This window comes from Austrofundulus limnaeus, unplaced genomic scaffold, assembly GCF_001266775.1.
Source record: "Austrofundulus limnaeus strain Quisiro unplaced genomic scaffold, Austrofundulus_limnaeus-1.0 Scaffold3, whole genome shotgun sequence".
NCBI lineage: Eukaryota > Metazoa > Chordata > Actinopteri > Cyprinodontiformes > Rivulidae > Austrofundulus > Austrofundulus limnaeus.
In genome coordinates, this window is record NW_013952405.1 from 3,091,483 (window position 1) to 3,097,696 (window position 6,214).

The 6,214-nt window shown below is 34.2% G+C and overlaps 1 long non-coding RNA gene across 1 annotated transcript; it reads right to left on the bottom strand.

The window, feature by feature from the left end:
- Positions 1–704: 704 nt before the first annotated feature.
- Positions 705–5,268, bottom strand: LOC106522626 (uncharacterized). Its single transcript, XR_001310806.1, has 3 exons — positions 5,171–5,268; positions 3,145–3,270; positions 705–2,569 (listed from the first exon to the last, which is right to left on the bottom strand). It is a non-coding gene; the product is annotated as an uncharacterized LOC106522626 (long non-coding RNA).
- Positions 5,269–6,214: the final 946 nt, after the last annotated feature.

Consider the following 6,214-nt stretch of genomic DNA (forward strand, 5'->3'; position numbering starts at 1 on the left):
CATGCACCTTAGCTTCACTAGTACACACTGTATATCTCAAACAAATGCTTGCTTTGTAAATGTTATTAGTTTTGAGCAAAATTATTCTCAGGTATGAGTAACTTCAGCTCAGCCGTTGAAAGTGGGCCAGTGTGTCGGGAACTCCCAGGCCACTTTCTCCTCCCAGTTCACTCCTGATTATTTCTGTGGGTTTTTCCGTTCACRAAACAAAGAGTACCAACAATTGTGTCCATGTGTGTAGTTGTGGGACCCAGAAATACAAACAGACATGTGGAGCTCAAGAAAAAAAAAGCTTAAGATTTATTTAACAAAACAAAAAGTACTGGTGTGGTAGCAAAACCTATAAATAAATAAAAAAAAAACAGTTTAGAAAACTCTCATGCAGTTCTTTCAAATGACCACATATACACTGAACTTGAAGAGAAAACAAACCCACAGTCTCAGAAAAAAGATGCACACAGCACGTGTTATTTTTGGCYTCAATTTAGTGTGATGTGATCTGAATGTGACCTTTTACTTTATAAACAGATTAAACCTGTTTTAGTGTGATTTAATTCTTCCTTGCAGCCAGTACTTTAAGCATCTTTTAGACAGACATACTTTCACTGAAATACACATTTAGTATTACCATCATAAATATTATATACAACATCCTATGTGTTTACACATGCAAGATTTATGTTGCTGAACTGTTGAAGCTTGGGAAATGTTTGGTAGCCCAGTGTTAGAGTGAGCCTTTGGAATTTAAAACGGACKGATGAAACCTTCCATCAGAACTCTAGCTGCTGAATTCCTGCTGGAGTAATGATTTTTTTTTCAATCTTTATAACTCAAATAAACTTTGAAATGAGCAAAAGTGAAGTTTTTTTTTTTTTTGTAAAATCTTTGACTTATTTGCTTCAAGGCAATCCATAATTGATTTATTGGAACCATGCAGTGTTTGCTCTGTTTCAAAGTTATTACAAATTTRAAGACAATTTAAAAAGAGCTTATAATTTTTGCATTTTAATACAGTTTTAATTCCRTCATGATCTTCTTTCTGTCTGTCTGCTCGGTCCTTTAGGGCTCCATCAGTTTGACAGTGACAGGTAAAATTACGACAGGTAATGACTTTATCATTYGAAGCCTGGCGTTTACTCAAAGCTGAATGGTTTCGTAAACTGTGCAGATTATTTCTGTCTGAAAACTGTTTCACCTCCGAGGAGCTCAAGCATCTCTGTTACATTGAAAGTCTCAGGCTTAACRATATTTACATCTCATGACACACAGCTCTGCCCACATTTACAGGTGGCTTGACCCATGGATCATTCCTGTATGTTTTATTCATGGCTGCTGTCGCATGAATGTTTTATCAAGGCGTCTACAGCCGCACTACCTTTTTTTTTTCTTTTAAGCAAGTACACTTCACTARACTGCCAATGTGAAAAAAACCCCACAAGGATAAATGTTGATTCAATTGCTGCGGGTGTGYGCCTAGGTTATCAGCTCATTGCCTTTAAGTATCAAATTAAATGCTGTTCTTTATGCATTTTTCCRCAGGGAAAGGGAGATTTAATTAAATATTCAATCCAAATGGCTAACGAAAATGAAATATTTATGACTGAACACAGAAAGGCCTTTGATATTCTTTGGCAATGCTTAGTTTCATATCAAGTGAACACTCATTGATTGAGGAGATATCAAATATTTACATTCGCCTATTGCCTGGGAATATCTGGACATCTGGGTTAAAGCAGCACTTTAAATAAGATCCACTAAATTATACTGCATATTTGACAGAGTTTCTCCAGTGCAAGGAAGTCCACCGTGTCAAACATTTTGTTTGTGTCAATTGTGTAAAGAGGAGCTAAGTTAAAGGTTCAAGAACAGATTATTTTTTGTAAATGAAAGTAACTTTTTTGTTTGATTTTTGGCAGTTTAAAAGGAAAACYTAGTAACAAAACTACAACCAGGAGCTGGACTTGACACAAATCTGACTTTAGACAGGTCTCTCCCATCTGCATTTTTAAATTAAAACAAATAAATAATTTAAAATAAGAACTTAATTTGTAAAAAAAGAAAAAAAAGTACTTATTACAGTGTAAGATGTGCATTGGATTATTACGCTGAATTTTTGTTTGTCTTTTGAAAGTGTGAAGGCATTCATTTGTAGTGTTACCTAAGCAGAATCTTTTGTGTATTTATGGATTATAAAATAAAAAAACTCAGACAAACAAAAGCTTATGAAAGTTTGTAAGATGCTTGCAGGTAGAGAAGGCAATACCACTGAGTCTTGTTTGTGGCAAGTCCACAAATCTAATCATAGTGCAAATTAAAAAGAAATGATTTTTGGATTTGATGGCACAGGGGCTCAGTTGTTTCCTCTCATCAAGGTTGCCAGATTGAATCCTTGTGGGGACCTCTCTGGATAGATGTCCTGATGTGTCTCAATAATCCAGAAAAATTTCAAAAACGCATAGGTCTTCTGGACGGGGTTTTCTTTGTCTTGGAGGAGAGCCAAAACATTTATTCATGTCCAGTTTTTACCTGCCCCTTGCACTGCGACTGTTGGATATGAGGACCAGTGACCCTGAAAGGAAGAAGTGGATTAAGAGAATGAATCTATGAATGGATTTTAGGATTTTTTTGGAGCCTAAACGTCTGTTAAAAAACACAACATCAAAGAACTTCCTGGCATTTGTAAAAAAAAAAAAATCAATAATCATAATAAGTTAAAAGTGGATTTAAAGCTGTCTGTTTTGTGTGTTGGCCCTCTGATGGCATACCTGTCCAGGGTGGACCCTACTTTTTGCCCATTGATTGCTACAACAGGCTCCAGCCCCCTGCAATGATCCTGTAAAGGACAATTCAGGTTTCCACTGCAGCAATAGGAAACATTTTGTCTCTCCTGAGCAGTAAGTCAGTGTTCTGCAGTGGAGGGTCAGTACAAWATCGGTAGTGTACGTAAGTCCATTGTATCTTGTCCACTCTAAAGTTTCATGACATTTTTTTTTCCATCTTACGAGACCTCCTGTATGGGTGTCAGTTTCAGTTCCAGCCTCATGGGCTGCAGTGGCTGATCAGGTAGAACCCACATCGCTCCCTAGAGATTTCACCATTATCAGTGTAACCACCCAACCCCACCCACCTCTCATTTTGACCTACATTGTTCACTATGTGGAGACTTCCATGCCCTCATAGACCCCATGAGACAGCAGTAGCATCCTTGGCTTGTCACAAGCTCCAAGAAGAGGTCGCAAATTAAACTCTAATAAAGTTCTGGCTCAAGGTCTAAAGGAGAGAAAAAAATAAGAAAATGAAAAAGAAAGGCCTTTTGGGTGAGAGATGGCACGACACGGTGCTTTATTGTACAAGATAAAGAAATGCAAACTGCATATGAATACACCATTGTACTGGAGTGAATTTATTAGGAATGATTAAGAGCTTAAAAGTTTCATGTTTCCCATAATTGTGTCCATTTAAATTAGCTCAATTTGATTTTAGGGATTATACTAAGACGACACTCAGTTCAAACTTGAGAATACATTATAAGAGTTAATTCCCTCCCAGGGTTTCAGTGGCTCACTCATTGCTGTTTTTACAAAAATTCCTAGGCAAATATGTTTTACTCTTTTACAGTATTTTTCTTCACCGCTGATGACTCCTGGGATGCAAACCAAGATGCTGCCTGAGTCATATGAGGACATTACAAAATGAGAAGTAGTCACAACCTCCTGGTCTGGTGTTGATTATTATCTTTGAGAAGGAGGAAGCTCAGCAAAACATAGTACACTACTGGAATTGATCCAACAAACTTTACGTTTTTTCTTGAACACTAAATAATACACATGGACATTATGTTTCACACAATGCTTATAAAAATAATCATTGAAGTAGAGTTGAAACAAAAACCTCGAGGTCTTATATGAAAATGCAATAGTTTTATCTTTAAACTGATAATATTGCTGAAGTATCTGAATTAATTTTTATATAACTTTTAAACCATTTTACAGAAAAGCATTGTATTGCTCGCTTAGACAAAATGACATAAAGATGTTACCAGATTAGTGGAAGGATGTACATAAATGGAATCTGAGCTCTTAAAAATATTTTTAAATCACATATTTCTAATTCATCGCACTAATTGGAAGTACTTATAGGCACAATGACATTTTATGTTATTATACTTCCATAGCCAAATATGTTTTGCATGAATTAAAATCTGTTAAATAAACATGGCCTGTATTTTTATTTATTTATTTTTTTGTATTGTGTTGGTTCTGTTCTTTTGGGTATTTTTGGCTTGCATTTGTGTTGGTCCTGTTTTGTTAGGTTCCTTGTTCTGCCTTCTTGTTTACCAATGCCCTCAGGGGTGGAGAATGGTAAACAACATGTAAAACTACAAAGTATTATTATTTTTTTACCTTTCATATTAGTTCATTTTGTTGCACYGAGTCATAAATTTAAGATTTACAGTTGGTTTAACATCTCATTTTTTATAGTGAATAAATAAAATAAACATGTAAAAATTGCAAAGCAAAAATTAAGTGTTAAAAGTTCATTCTGTTAAAAACACAATGRAACTCACAAGGTGATGTCACTTTGAGGTTATTAACAATATGTTTCATGGTGTTTATGAGCCTTGATTTATTTTTAAAGCACCACTCAACACCATATTAGATATAAGATATTCAAAAAGCTTCTCAGATTTAACTGGATTAGTCACTTATTTGCTTTACTAAATAATTCTATTAATAAGCAGATTTCATTTCACATGCGGTAATCATATATTATGGGTGTTGCGTTTGGTCTTTACGCATAATCATTTGATAATCCAAATTCAAAACAAGAAGTCCAAAAGTCATCTTCAATCAGTGTCATACCGACAACAACAAACACATTTCATAACTAACTGATGCTTACAGTAAACAGCATTACAGCTAGTATCTGTGTAAAAACAAATTAACTTTAATCATCTGTATAATTTGCCTGAGCTAATTAATTTTAATTTTCCTCCTTATTTATGTTAAGATTAATTAAATACGGGGGTAACTGACATTTTCTAAGTCTGTTAGAAGATCCATTTAGATAAAATAGTAATTAAACTGACAAGAGACAGCCAAACAGCTTTGAAGTTCAGCTTAGTTTTAACACTAATGGAAGCTTTAATGGTAAAAGGGTTTTTACTTACCATGTTTTAGTGTGTAAAGTTTGTAGGTTGAAACCCAGCTGGGCCTTTCTGTTGGAATTTTCTCTTTGAATGTGCAGGTTATTTTCCCCTCCAAAGTACTTTAGCTCACTCCCACAAACCACAAACATAAATGAGGGTTTAATTGGCAATTGTCCTCAGGTGTGAGTGGATGTCCTCAGGTGTGAGTGGAATAATATATATAATCTCCATATGGCCCTGTGATGAATCATTGTGTTTAACAGCAAAACAGGGGTCAAAAAATTTATCAACTTCAGCATTTTTTTTAGAATTTTGCAATTTTTGTTTGACTTTACTTTTAATGGCAGAATTTCAGACCTGTCTTTTTKTTGGTAATTGAATTTTATGGATTCTTCAATGATAAACGTTTGATCAATTTCACAAGTTTCTGATACACTTGACTTATTTCTTCTTTTACAGCAACTTTTTTTAAGTTTTGAAAATGATGTCTTGGGATTTCAGAGGCATTTAATTGCTATACATTTTCTTCCATTTGSAAATATTTGTCTTTGTACACGTCCTGTTTACAATAAAATAATACCTTTATATTGTACAGTACATATAAGTGTTCCTCCATATGCAGATGATGTGGCTCTGTATTTTTAAAAATTTTTTAAAATTTTTTTTTTTCAAAAAAAAAAAAAAAAAAAAAAAAAAATTAATAACAGCTGTATTTCATTTTTCAAAAAAAAAAAAAAAAAAACCTAATGTAAAATGGTTTCAAATTGTCTTAGTTTTAAATGTATATTCAATTTTTATTAAGGTGCTTCGTTTTTGTTTTTCAAAATTAATTTTTGTTATGTCACTGTCTAAACGCAGAACTTTTATAAACCATTTCTTTTCTGGAATGGACCACAAGGATTTATTCATCGGCATGAAGCCAATTTTTTTCTTTCCAAACTGTTAAGTACAGCTAATCTCGCCAACTTGTGATGCATCGTGCTGAGCTATCTCACCTGCTGAGTCATGACTCRCTTTGTAGCTGCAACAAAATGTGCTCCATATACTTGGTAGAAGAGTGAGATT